At 41.2% G+C, this 14,627-nt stretch overlaps 1 protein-coding gene across 31 annotated transcripts in view; it reads right to left on the bottom strand.

The window, feature by feature from the left end:
* The window catches only part of STAU1 (staufen double-stranded RNA binding protein 1), a 54,729-nt gene extending 40,827 nt beyond the window's left edge, over positions 1 to 13,902 (bottom strand). For 4 of the 31 annotated variants that reach the window (XM_072735599.1, XM_072735606.1, XM_072735622.1 and 1 more), the window contains exons 1-3: positions 12,511 to 12,572; positions 11,969 to 12,076; positions 3,209 to 3,279 (exon numbers count right to left, since the gene is read on the bottom strand). The gene's annotated coding sequence lies outside the window, so the exon portion shown is untranslated. Of the gene's footprint in view, positions 1 to 3,208; positions 3,280 to 11,968; positions 12,077 to 12,193; positions 12,289 to 12,510; positions 13,106 to 13,596 lie in introns of those variants that run through there. The other 27 variants (XM_072735612.1, XM_072735604.1, XM_072735609.1 and 24 more) reach the window with 21 other exon arrangements.
* Positions 13,903 to 14,627: the final 725 nt, after the last annotated feature.

Here is a 14,627-nt window from a genome sequence, read left to right as displayed (position 1 = left end):
ATCGTCAGATGGAGTCGTCTTTGCACTGGACATGGAGCTTGCTTGGGATTCTCCCTCTCCCCGCTAGCATGCCCCCTCTCTCTTTCCAAAAAAGAAAAAAAAAAGGGATGAGGCACAAGTAAATTCCTTACTCAGCAGTGATCTACCAAGACTAGGCCATAATGAGTGCACCACCTGAGTGAATTGTTTAATATACAAGAAGGCAAATCCTTCTGGAAATAGCTTACAGAACTATCACAAGAGTGCTTAGTCTTATTCACTTTCAACTAAGACTGTTAAATCACTGTTAATATGAAACAACTACTTCAGCAATTACAGAAAAACATCACTTTTAATATTTAAATTAATATAATTTAATTTTAATATTTAATTTAATTAGAGTAATACATGACTTATAATGAAGTAGCTATAGTTTTGTGTTCAATACATCATTCCCCTTTGCAATAAGTGACGTTTCCAAACAAGATGTGTTCGGAAGAGAGAGAACAGAGAGAAGAGAGAAGAGAGGAGAAGAGAGGAGAAGAGAGGAGAGGAGAGGAGAGGAGAGGAGAGGAGAGGAGAGGAGAGGAAAAGAGAAGAGAAGAGAAGAGAAGAGAAGAGAAGAGAAGAGAAAAAGAAATCACCTCAATTCTGGACATGCTTTTAGCCATAAACATTTTACCAAAAGTCTCTCCCTTCAAAGTCCTCCATAAAATCTTATGTAGTATGGGTACACAGACACAAGAGTACTCCAGTCCCTTGCTAATAAAGCTAATAAAGCATTAGAGCTGTATGAACAAAAATTTTTGGACAGTATATTTATTCAATATTGGACAAAAATTTATTAAACATTTACTACATGTAAACCCTTATACGGCAAATTGTACATTCTCAAGTGTCAGAAAAAACCTATTTCTTAAATTTTTCCTCAAAGACACAAAAAGAGATCTTTAAGCAACCAACTGTAAATCTATTAATCTTGTTCTCTTTAGGTTTTGAGAGGCTCCACCCTCAGAGAAACTTTGTCAGCAACAATTAAAAAGTTAAGGAATAAACTATTTTTCCTACAATAGCCTTGAAATACACCTAAAATGCCCACATCATTCCTTTACATCCAACAGTTATTTCTAAGATCCTTTTTGGACACATCTTTCCAGCTGCAATGTGGTTTTTACGTTTTCTCCAAATAAACTCACCCCACCCCCACAACCACCATGACACCTCTCTACCTTCTCATCCCCTACCAGCATCCACCATCGGGCTCTGATCCCAGAATACCAATTCATTGACTCCAAACATTATCCAAACACCTTAGGCAGGGCAGCCACAAATACACAAACATGGCAATGACTATATTCCTACCTATACTCCTACATAACCATTTCTAAATAACAAAGGCAGTGTCAAGCAAATAATATACAAAAGCCAGCCATATATCAAATTATTCAATAATAAAAAGATTCTTTAAAAGAAATATGACCAAACTACTTAAGACAGAGGGAAAAACAAAACAAAAAGACCACTATGTACTTGACGGTCAAAAGTAAGACAGGACAAGTAGCCCTGAGGAGGCACAATCACTTGCAAGACAATAAAATCAGCCAAAAATAATGCCTGGAAACAACCCAGGCTGTTCAAGATCTTTGCATCCAAGTGACTGAATGTGGCCCCTGTCTCACACTTGGCTGGGTGCCAAGTGGGCAATGGAGGATTTTCTTTCCACACAAATGTAACCACTGGGTGGTCCATTTAAAGAAATACTTCATAAAAGAGAATTCATTCTTAATTGTTCATCCTGGAAAAACCATCATACCAAACAAAACACTAAAGTGAGAAAAACTTTACCTCTGTAGCCTAACGAGCCGCAAACCTCACTTTCTTTTCTAGCTTTGAAACCTCATCAAGCTCCCTACTTCCATTCCCTAGGAGGAGCTCTTAAAAATAACTAAAGTCAAACATACTATTTTTTACAAACATGGAAATGTTTTTAATATCTAAACTTATAAAAACATAGACAAATGTCTTAAACCAACCAAAATGAATAACTATTCATGATCTGCTGGAGATTTTTCAGAGTAGTACTGTGTGACCTATTCTTAAATAAGAAGGGGCTTAGTTCAACATAACAGTTAACTGGCTTTTTCTTTCAGAAAAGGGAAATTGTATTCTGTAACTATGTGCCATTTACCTAGAAACTCGACTGCATTTACCATCATCTTCATGCAAAACAGACCAGAGCCAAGACCCAGTTTCTAAGAAACCAGCCTTGCTAAGTAGCAACCAATAATGTTAAATCAGATCAAACTTCTGAGTTGTGGCTTTCAGTTCTACTCCCAAATTAAGATAGCAATTATCCATCCAACTCTTGGCAACCCACTGTCCCATGCCTCAGTTTCCCCAGAACACTTTCTAACAGGAAATTCGGTAGCTGTAGCAATTGGAGCTAAAATAATGAAGAAATCCTGAAGCATGGTAACAGTTCAGTCCTTTGAAAAGAAAAGCATTAAAAAGCATTAAATAAACGGAGTGTAAATCCATTCACTGAGCCTGGTACAACTCCTCTGATTTCCTTATGCTTCAATTTCCTCATTCCCAAAGAAAGTTGGGTTTGACTTGTCCACTAATCACTACCAATGATATGGTATGATTCTATACTTCCAGTTCTAAGAGGTTAAGGGCTAAAATACAAGGCAGTATTAACAGATGCGGTATATTTTGCAGTGCCTTGATATAAAACTGTAAAATCCTCAACTCTTATAAAGCTTTTGGTCTAGATGATCACAAGCAGCCAGCAGTAAATGGAACTTAATTCATAGCCCTATCTCATGACAGAAAACAATGTTGGATACTCTCCACAAGTTTGAAAACCAAGTTTTACATAAATAACCTGAGAAATCAAAGACAATCTACAAAAGCTGCTATGAACAGGATGCTTACCAACCAAGTTATGTCTAATGACAACTTTAGTGGCCAATTTTCACGTCTCGACATTTAAAGTACATGGCAGTGCTGGCTAAAGGGTTTCACATTCTTGCCAACAATCTTCCCTGCAGTTACTTTCTAATTAAATCTCAAGAGTGAAAAGAAAATTCAGACTGCATACAATTTCTTCTGTTTCTCTAACATTACAGCCAGAAGTAAAAGTCATTTTCCATACAGATCATTCAAAAATTCAAAAATATTACAGGTTATCAACAGGCCTGAAATTACACAGTCAAATTATGTGTACCTTAAAAAGAGGTGCTCCAGGAGTAATGCTGTTTTGGTTCAGTTCTAAGAGGTTATGTGGTTAGGAAACTCCTAGAAAATAAGAAACAATAATAATTTACTAGAGTAGATCATTTCTGAAAACAAAGACATATATTGCTCAAGTTTGGGGGAAACCTAAAATCCACAAGTAGAAGAAAGAAAGCATGATTTCACGGCTTGAAGCAGCACCCTGTAGAATCCACAAAAGACACAACTGCCTGCAAACTGGGTAGAGTACTTTGTGGAGACATGACAATAAGAGAGCGGTGAATATCTCTAAACTAATTTTAAAGAAAGAAACTGGGCATCATATACCGTCTGATCACACAAGCTTAGTTTTTAAACTCATGAGGTCCCCCCCACTTTTCACTACCAGCTAAATATTTTATTCATAAATGCCCTTACCATATACTTGGTCATGAAAATACAACAGCACGGGAAAATTAAGAAAAACACACTTTGTACAAAAACATTCTTATATTAAATTCCAAAATACAAAAAGCGCATTATCACTAATAAATCCAAACCATAATCATTCTTTAGAACTGGATATCAGGTGACATAAGAGTTTCATTCTCAAACTCTCAGATCAGATTTATCTAGAAGTATCTTCATTTTTAAAAGGTAGTACAAGTGATCCTTGAAAAACACAGGGGTTGGGATGCCAACTCCCCACTCTACAGTCAAAAATCCACATATAACTTTTCACTCCCCAAAGACTTAATCACCTATAGCTTAACTGTTAACCAGAAGCCTTACCCATAACATTAAGATGATTAACACATGTTTTATGTTATATGTATCATATACAGTATTTGTCCAATAAAGCTAAAGAAGCTAAAGAAAAGATTAACAAAGTCATAAAGAGAAAATGCATATACAATACTGTTCTGTATTTATTTTAAAAATCTGCACAAAAATGGACACATGCAGTTCAAACCCATGTGGTTCACAGGTCAACTGTAGTTAGTAACAAAGACAATTCCTTACCTTGAGATACCTTTTGCATTTTTACAACATAAAGGAATTTCACTCATTTCAATTTCTCACTGCTACTGTGACTTAACAAAGGATAAAAGTAGCTGTTCACTATCAAAATAATTTCAGAAATAGGGATCCCTGGGTGGCGCAGCGGTTTACCACCTGCCTTTGGCCCAGGGCGCGATCCTGGAGACCTGGGATCGAATTCCACGTCAGGCTCCCGGTGCATGGAGCCTGCTTCTCCCTCTGCCTATGTCTCTGCCTCTCTCTCTCTCTCTCTCTCTCTCTGTGACTATCATAAATAAATAAAAATTAAAAAAAATAATTTCGGAAATAAAACAATAAACTGATTTGTTTTACAGTATTTTAAACAATTCAAGTTCTTTTTGCAAATAGTATGCTATACTAATAACTTTCCAATCTAGAGGCCTGCCACTCCATAACCTTACCCATTCACAGTACTAGCAGGAGTGGAAACTGGAAAAAGCCTCTGAGCAGCCCTTACAAATCTCTAAGACCACCTAGGAGAGCCTATGTCTTCTACTCTTAGGGGTGCCCCTCAATTTAAGCCCATCTGTGAGGAACAATTATGGTAAGTTTGGGTATCTAAGTTTTTTCAGCCCAACCCAGAAGTTTAAAAAATTAGAAATACATAAATAAATAAGAATGGGAACAGGGAGCTGCTAGAGTCAAACAATGACAACAGTAAGAACAACCGCCAACAACTTTACAGCAGAGGAAAAAGGAGGGGGTGGGAGGAGAAATACAGCAGCTTGCAACCATCTGGATTTCAGACATCTTCACACAAGACAAGGATAGCTGACACTCTATACATTCACACTCCTGTGAGCAAACTCAGTTTTTGAAATCCCCTAACTACTTTCAAATGATGATCCGAAACCATCATGATTATGACCAATGTAGCTACATGGCACTTACTTTCTCCAAGCAGTGTTAGAGAAGAAACTGGGGGTTAAGCCCAACTCCCCTACTTTCCCACTCAAGAAAACATACTAGAATGCAAAAGAGTGAATTACATTCACTGCTTTATTCACTCAACAAATAATTACTCAACACCTACTATCTGCAGGCAGTATTCTAGGCACTGGAGAGAAGGAAGTGGACAAATAAGATACGGTCCCATGAATTGCGGAATTCATGTTTATACAGGAATAACTTTGAACCTGACACAAATTTAAAGAAATAATTCACAGTGGCATTTTAATTCATAATAACAAATCATTTATAATACACATTATCTCGCAACTAAAGACATGTAAGGACAAAAAGACCCTTTGGCTGCAAGATGCTGATTTAGGGTAAGGGCAAACAGAACAGGGCTGTGCGGGTATGACTGAGGAGTCTTGGCTAGAGATGTGAGTTTGGGTCCCAACTCTGGTGTTGATCTGAATAATAAATGCTTCATTTAATATGTTAAGAGGCTTCGGGGATCCCTGGGTGGCGCAGCGGTTTGGCGCCTGCCTTTGGCCCAGGGTGCAATCCTGTAGTCCCGGGATCGAGTCCTGCGTCAGGCTCCCAGCGTGGAGCCTGCTTCCCCCTCTGCCTGTGTCTCTGCCTCTCTCTCTGTGTCTATCATGAATAAATAAATAAATAAATAAATAAATAAATCTTTTTAAAAAAAGGAAAAAAAAAGAGGCTTCAATCTTTTAATATATTAAACGAGGTGACCACCATCAATTTCATATGATTAATAAAATAATAACTGTGTACTGCTTGGGTGGATTAACTTGTAATAGAGGTGAAATGCCTGTAAAGTATGATACTCCATACCAAAGTTAGCTGTCAAATATCGCTTTCTTAGAATATACTGTAACTGACACTTGTTCAAAACGTGCTATTTAAGAAAGAAAAACACCCTGCAAAATTAGAAAGAACTTTATAAAAAAACTTATTCTTTTTTTATGTTTGGTGCCTAAATAAGTAAATTCTTTTAACAGGGAAATCGGTACCCAGCAATAGTCATACCCTAAATGTTCCAGACTGTAAAGGTTCCCTATACTACAAATAAAAAGGGAATTATTTACCTAACTCTATTTCTATTTAACTGTCATCTAGGTGAAGGGTCATAGAGCTTCAATGAGCACAGGTTGGTTAAATTGTGCAACAAAGAACATAAGCCTCTAAGCATAATCAGTCTTATCATTACATATAAATTATCTTCTTTCTGACAGAGGAAAGGACTGCCTAGCATTTTGTACAAAATCACAATGGCACCAGCAGACAATGGCCTTGTTTGTATCAGGGTGGAATCTGCAAGAGTAGAAAATTCATGCCTCAGTTAATTTTAATCTATAGAAAGCATGGACTTCAAAAAGCAAAACTGTGAGAGAATCAGACAAGATCTAGTTAGATCAAAAAGCTTGTGCCTGAGGGGAGCCAATATAGACAATTTAAGAAGCAGCATGTGCTCACTTCATCCCCAGACAAGACACATTTCCAACACCTTTTCGTGATTAATGAGATACACGTATGTCATTACAGGCTACATGGTCACCTCAGTTGAGGTTATAAGACAGAACGGAAACACACACCATCTCATGAAAACCTCAAATCTAACAGGCAGGTTTAATTTCATTGATCTGCCTTTTAAAACTAGCCATTAAGAGAGGACTACTGCCTGGGTGGAGAACTAAAGAGGCTTCCTATGCAGATCATTGATTCAAAGAAAGTAAAAAAGAACCTGTTAAGGAGGCAGTTCAATACTAAACAGAAAGTTACATGAAATATTCCCAATACCATCAGCAAGGAAAGGGATGTTAGGGCTGGAAGGCAAAGAGGGAAACAATCACCAAGGCCTATAAAGGTAATTGGAAGTTGAGTTAATGCTTATCCAATAGGAATATTATAATTCTAAAGAAACTAATTTTCTTAGCAACAACCTTGTCTATAGTTCATAAATCATTTTTAACGAACTTCATGAAGGATTATAGCAATAATTTAGAGGAGAGCCTCCTACAACACACAGGTTAATGAAACCTCCTCTTCTTCCCTATTTACTTCTAAGTAGTTCCCTGCACCCCACAAACCTTTGAATCAACTTACAAGTTTTAGTTTAATGTGACTGTAGCAATCTATCACAACAAACAAAAGTAAACTCTAAGTCCATTTCAAGGGAATGATGAATAGAGTTCATTTTAAAAACTGAGTATTACTGAAACAGACTTTTTTTCAAATTGGTCTGAAGTTCTAGTGAACAAAAATCATCCTAGCCATGATGAAGCACTGGTGACACACAAGAAAACAACTGTCCTAACAAAAAAGCACTCGAGCATAATTAGAGATGAAGTGTGGTTCAGTGAAAACAGCTGCAGACCTCACTCCAGTTACCTGGCCTCTCATACAGGCCTCAGTATCTGCAGCTACTAGAACTGATGTCCGCAAGGACGTTTTCAAAGTATCAGAAATACAAGAAAATCATCCACTTCAACTTTTAGCACCAAGGAAGAGCTCGATGAACAGCAGCTTTTATATTATTAGATAAATTCAATCTGACCCTTCAGATCCCTTTCCTGCATCAAATAACCCTCACCCTGTAATCCTAACCTACCTACCACATGGTTAAGAGCTCAATAAATAGTAGCAAGTATTATTATCCAGCAAATTTACTAATCCTGTCCTCAGCCACATAAACATCTATAAATATAAACTTATAGCTACACACCACTTGTAAAAAACATTTTAAATGGGAACAGAGAACATGCTGACTAAAATCAACCCACTCACTGCGCAACCAATTCTAAAACTACATCAAATACAGAGACAATCTAACGAACAATCCTTTTTATTTAGGCAAAGACCTCAGGGCACTTAAATTTTTTTAGACTTTGTAGTCTGGTAGACATTAACAAAAACCTTCCAGAACAATTATGACCTGTGTATCATATTATAATAAAATAGCCTGGTTTGCTCCCATTACTGTTATAAACTCACAAAGTCATCACACTTCTCCCCCAAATTAGATTCCAGATTAAACAGAAGCAGATGGGCTACAAATTTAATATTCAGAAGACTAATTTTTAATCGAAAGCAAATACTTTCTTGGATAGATTTTCCTACTTTTTTTTGCTTTCAGTAAATATACTTGGAAGGGGCCCCCTGAATATACTCCTTCAACAAATAAACAAACTTGTATAATTCCAGAAAATATAACTAAGTCTGCAGAGAATTTGTTTCTACCTGCTCTTATCTGGTGACACAGATCACTTTTACATCAACCTTATTCACTACTATGGGAATGTACATATTTAAAAAATTAAGCTCTTTGCAATAATTTGCTCACTTCACCATTTTTTTTTAATAATAAATAATTTTCTTTGGTAAGGTTTTCTAGTTCAGAGCATTAAATTGTCAGCAAAACAGATATCCAAACCAACCACCTAGCGTTATTTGTTAAGATCAACGTAGCTATATATTTGTAATCCTATTATCTCCTTAGTATGTGAGAACAAAGGATTTCACCAACATTATTCAAGCTTTGTAATACTTGACTAATACATAAGCACACCTTGGTGCAAAAAATTCATTAAACATTTCTTTAAAAAAAGCAAAAAGTTCTGGAGCCTAAGCAAATCTGGAAACAAAAATCATCAAAACCCTTGGCTTTTAAAGATCCAGAGACACCTTACAGGGCTGCCTCAATTTAAAATTCACTGGGGTGGCTATGTGTGCTCAAGTATTTAGTGTGCTGATGCTGTAATTTATTTTGAAATGTACTAAAAAATAAAATGAATTAATGAATTCAAAGAGACAGACAAATGGAACAGACATGATAAAACAAGTGTGGTAAAATGTCAATGGCAGAAAACAGGTGGTAGATATAGAGGCATACACTAACATTCTTTAGGCTTTGTTATATATTTAAAATTTTTCATAATAAAACGTCAGGCAAAAATAAGGATAGCAAATAACATGTCTTCTCAGAGTTCAATCTCTAACTCATAAATTACACTTCTTGGAACAGCATAATGCTAAACCTTGATTTTAATGAGGTTTTATTTAAGGAAAAGCTCATGCCGAAAACTATACCAGAAGCATGTTAGCCACAAAGATCTGTCACCAAAAGTTTACAATTTAAAACAACCTGTTATAGGTTTAGTGTGAAGCAAAAGGTCTAGTGTGAAACAAAATCTGCCATAAAATTCTCTAAACATTTCTGAACGCTGCAGAATTCCATTCCAAGAGAAAGAAAGCAACCCCAAAGGCTCTCATTTAAAGGGGAAGAATTGGGCAGCCCGGGTGGCTCAGCGGTTTGGCGCCTGCCTTCAGCCCAGGGCCTAATCCTGGAGACGGGGGATCGAGTCCCACATCAGGCTCCCTGCATGGAGCCTGCTTAAGAAGCACTTCCTCTGCCTGTGTTGTCTCTTGCTTCTCTCTCTGTGTGTCTCTCGTGAATAAATAAATGGAATCTTTAAAAAAATAAAGGGGAAGAAAAAAAAATAAAGGGGAAGAATTTACATTTCCCTGAACTGAGCAATTCTGTGTCACAAAGTATGACAGTGAGTAAGATGATCCAGTGTGGAGACTCATAAAAACAAGGTCCCTGGAATTGACTTATGACACCCAACAAAAAGATGCCTTTTTCATAAAAGTTTCTTTTTTATGCTGGTGAATTTCACTTTCACTCCATCCAGCAAAAGGACAAGAGAGAGAAAGTTGCCTTGCAAGCTGAGAGCCACTCTGTGCCTCCTATATGAAATATCGTCATTGTCTTACTAAGGGGAGACTGGATGAAGCAGCACAGTATAGGCCAACATTTAAAGATTACACTCAGAATAATGTTAATGGGTTAGACTTCAGAAATGAGGGGGAAAAGTTCTATGAGTCATACTCATTTCTAAACTTAAAATAATCTGTATATAAATGGGTTTTCTGGTTGAATCTTAAAAGAGAGCAATTTAGTCTGAACAAACTGTATTTATGGTAATAATTCCAAATACTTAAAAGTTTTACTTTAAGCCTCCTGGGAAGCACTAAGCATTTTTTTTTTAAATAAAGTACATTTTGTGCCCTTTCTTAGATACCCGATTAGTTTTTTTTTCCCAGAGTTAATTTTAAGAGGTATGCATATCCCTTTCAATCTCCCAGATTGTAATAACTAAAACATAACACACATTTTCACTACCTCTGAACAAGCTCAAAAGTAAACCTACGTAACTGAAATTACAACTACCTAAAAGCAAACTGCAATTGTCTAAAGCTGTGAAGAGTCCATGACCAGAAATTTGAAAATTAAGTAATAATGACAAACATAATATTCCTGTCAACTTCGATTCTAGGAGAAATCTCTTTTCAGACAAGAAAGAAAAACATGAGCATCTAGCCTATGAAATTCATTCGCTTATTAAAAATAATTCTACAACAGAGTTTTGAAATCAAATTACCTTTTGCTTAATTCTTAACCTAAGGTGACACCAGCATATTTACACAACTACTGTAAAGAAACTTTGAAAGTTTCATTATGAATTATTAACTGTAGTTTAACTTTGACAAAAAGTTATTCCCCATTATAAGTGGTTTAACAGGTAGGTCTCCACCAAAACAGGTTTATAGATACCTGTTTTGTTTTTGTTTTTGTTTTTTAAATTCCTTTTCAATTATAACCACTGACAGCTTAAGATCTGTTGCGTTTGTACACAAAAAAGCAAAGCAATATTTTGGACATGACTTTGAGAGGGATAAGTACTGAACCAAGAGCTAATTTGGCCACTCATTTTTTTTCTCCTGTATAGTAATCACGTGTAAACAGAGATGAGAGGCTCAATAAACAAAATGAGAACTACGATTCCACTAAAGTAAATTTTGTGACAGATTAACAGTCTGGAGCAATCTTGTAAAATTATATGATGTTTAGGATTTGTTTCAAAATTACCCAGTTTGGGGGAGGAAGTACTACATGAAACAAGATGACCTTGGCTACAAGTTAATCATTGTCAGAGCTAAGTGACCAATACATGGGGGTTCTCTACAGGTATCCAATTTTTAAATGTTTTCCGTAATAGTTTTTTTTTTTTTTTTTTTTTTTTAAAGAGGTGGGATCCCTGGGTGGCGCAGCGGTTTGGCGCCTGCCTTTGGCCCAGGGCGCAATCCTGGAGACCCGGGATCGAATCCCACGTCGGACTCCCGGTGCATGGAGCCTGCTTCTCCCTCTGCCTATGTCTCTGCCCCCCTCTCTCTCCGTGTGTGTGTGACTATCATAAATAAATAAAAAATTTAAAAAAAAAGAGGTTATCGACTGCAATATTAAATAAAGCATTATTTCCCCAACACTATGATTTTTGAGGCAGCAGAAGACATATTTGTCGTACAGCTATTTCTCAGGTGTTTTTGAAGAGTCATCCAAAGTTTTTTTTTAAACTAGAAATTGACAGTATGACTCTTGTCAGAAAGTTACAGGTAAAATGTCAAAAAACAGGAGAGGCCGCTTTACATGCTGAGAGACAGGTATACATCAAAACAGCTTTAAATTCAGCAAAGAAAAAAAATACATAAATTCAGCAAAGAAATTTACTACCTAAAGCAGCCCTACGATACAGGAGGTACATTCCGTTGAGCAAACACACACACACACACACCCAACTTTCTTGTAAATGTGAACGTCCACCAGTTGCCCACGAGTTGAGTGGAGTTGCCTTTTTCCCTAAGGAAAGGTACACACAACCCAGCAGAAGAATGAAAAGAAACTCAGTAGCTTCAAATAAAGCTGCTGTTTAAAAAAAAAAAAAAAAAAAAAGAATCCCACCTGTCACCAGGAGGACCGGAACTGCTCAACTCCACCATCCAACTGTATTTTTAGTTTTTACCTCAGCAAGCAGCAATGTAATTTATATTTGGTAAGCACACTGATTTCCTGAAAGGCCAAGATCAATCAAAAAACCCGGATTAACTCTCTCTCTCTCTCTCTCTCTCTCTCTCTCCCCGCCACCCACTCCACAATTAAAGCTACAAGCAGAAGGGGAAGAGTGACCTTAAAAACGTCCCCACAGCCAGGGAACAGAGGCAGAACCGACTGAAGCACACATCCTCGCCGGAACAGAAGAAAACTTCCACATAAGCAACACTGCGACACGGAGGTGGGGGCAAGGGCTTTAAAAGCAAAGTCGGCCCCACGGGGACGGAAGGAATGAAAAGCAAAGCTGCGGTGAAGAAGGGAAAAAAAAAAAAAAAAAAAAAAAAAAACAAGAAAAGAAAAAAAAAAAAAAAAGTTAGAGACGTAGCGCAAGGAAAGACCAGGCGTCTGTATCTCTGCCAGCTTCACCCACCGCCCCTGACACCCTCCAGAACCTGACACGCGGGGCGAGCGCTCCAGAAAGGCTTCAACTCCAGGCAGGCGGCTGCCAGCAACTTTCCCAGAAATGAAATGACAACAAGAAGCCGGATGATGGCAGGGAGGGGAGGGAAAAAGATTAAAAAAAAAAAAAAAAATTTTTTTTTTTAATTAAAAAATAAAAAAAAACAAAAGCAAACAAACAAAAACGGGCAGGTTGCTCATTCCGAGGGAGCTGGCGGAAATCTTGTCGCTGGCTCAGCGGAGGAGATGGAAATAACAGCATCTTTACAGGCTGCCTCCTTACACAGTGTCCCAATTACACGTACGCCCCTTTCACATGTTAACAACCCAAAAAACAAAGCCCCGGCGCGGGCGACGTCTCCGCCTCAAAGGAACCCCGGACGGGCGCAGGCAGGTCAGGTCGACTCGCACCCCGCTTCGCCCCCCTAGGTCCCTGCCTTAGTATCACGTAATAAATCATGCAGGCGGCTCGCCGGGGCGCGCGGTGGGTCTGGCTCTCCGATAAGCGCCTCACACGCCCCGTTTCACGGAACCCGAACAGCCCAGAGGCAGGAGCCGCGTTAGCCCCTTTCCCCGACCTACACACACAAAGAGTTGAAGGGACTTGCCCGCGAGGGTGGCGCGGGGCTTGGCACCCGAGCGAGGCACCTGGGCCGCGCTCGGAAGCACCGCGCCCCGGACCCGGCGGGGGCCGCGGGGCGCTCGGGGTCTCGGGGACTCGGAGCAGGCCCCCGCCCGCCGCCCCTGGAACAACTTCGGCGTCCCCGCGCGGGAGGAGCAGTCGCCAAAGGCGGCGTGGCACCTGTTTCTGGCCCCAGCAAGGGGTGGGGGAGCTGGGGCTGCCGGGCTGCAGGCCGCGGGGCGCCCCGAGGCGGGGGAGCGGGGCGGGGGGGCGCGCGAGGACCCGCCTCCTCCGGGAAGGCCCCGCGGGCGGGACGGAGGCCCGGGCACGAAGGCCGGGCGCGCGGGCCCGCCGAGGCCTAGGCCCCACCCGCCGCCCCCCTCCCCGCGGCCGCGGCGCCCGCGCGGGCCCCGCCAGGCCCGGCCCGGCCCGGCCCGGCCCGGCCCGGCCGCCTCACCTGGCTGCTGCCCCGAGCTCGTCCCCCGGCCGGCGGTCCTGGGCGGCGGCGGCGGCGGCTGCGGCGGCGGCGGCGGGGGCGGCGAAGAGGGGAAGGAGGAAGGAAGAAGGGAGAAGAGGAAGGGAACGGCGGAGGGAAGAGGCGGAGTGGCCGCGGAGGAGGCGGGCGCCGCCGGGCCGGGGGTCAGAGGAAGGGGGAGCCGAGCCAGACGCGGCGGCCGCCGGCGCAAACGCTGAAGAGCCGCTCCGGCGCCCGCAGCCCCGCAGGAAGTGACGGGGGAGGGGCCTGCGCCCGCCCCCGGCCCCCGCCCGCCTCCATGCCCGGCCCCACCCCCACCCGCGGCCCGAACCACAAGTCCCGGCGGGCGCTGCGAGGGCGCCTGCTCTCGCAAGGCACTCCGGGAGCCGTGGCGGGATGGGGCCTGGTCGGTCCCGGGTCTCGGCGGCCCGCCCTGGCCCCCGGGGCCAGCTGGGAGTTGTAGTTCTGCTGGGAGTTGAGGGCTCCCCACTGGACGCGCAACGAGGCTGGGCCGGCCTTCTTCACTCCGCCCCCCCCTCCCCCGTCCTTCGCGTTTTCCGCGCTGTCCTTCCTTTTCTCCCGCCTCCGGTCCTTCTTTCCCTCCTTCCCTTAGTTCCTCCTAACGTAAATGTTTATTGACCCCCCTGTTGTGTGCAAGATATTGCTCCATGAGTTGAGAATATAGAAATGAACAAAAAGCCCTGCCCTCATGGAGCTTACGTTCTAGTGACGGTGAAGCTCATAATAAATAAAATCGGTCATTGTTATAGTCAGTTAAAGGGCGAGAAGTGCCAGATTGCTATTTCTTTGACCCAGCTCTGGATAAACTAAGTGGTTTTTAGCAGCACGCCTATACGGGGGTGGGGGGTGGGGGGTTAATGGTGGAAAATTTGGGACCTCGAGAATCACGCTCAGGAGAGAAGAATGTGCGCATTGTGAGAGGTGCAGGAAACGGGAAGAGCTGCTGATGGGTCTTCTTTCCTGCTCAATCTGGAACAGCTTCCCCACAATTT

The sequence above is a fragment of the Vulpes vulpes genome, chromosome 14 (assembly GCF_048418805.1).
Source record: "Vulpes vulpes isolate BD-2025 chromosome 14, VulVul3, whole genome shotgun sequence".
Lineage (NCBI taxonomy): Eukaryota > Metazoa > Chordata > Mammalia > Carnivora > Canidae > Vulpes > Vulpes vulpes.
The sequence above is the reverse complement of the archived record's forward strand: the minus strand, read 5'-3'. Positions and strand labels throughout refer to the sequence as shown.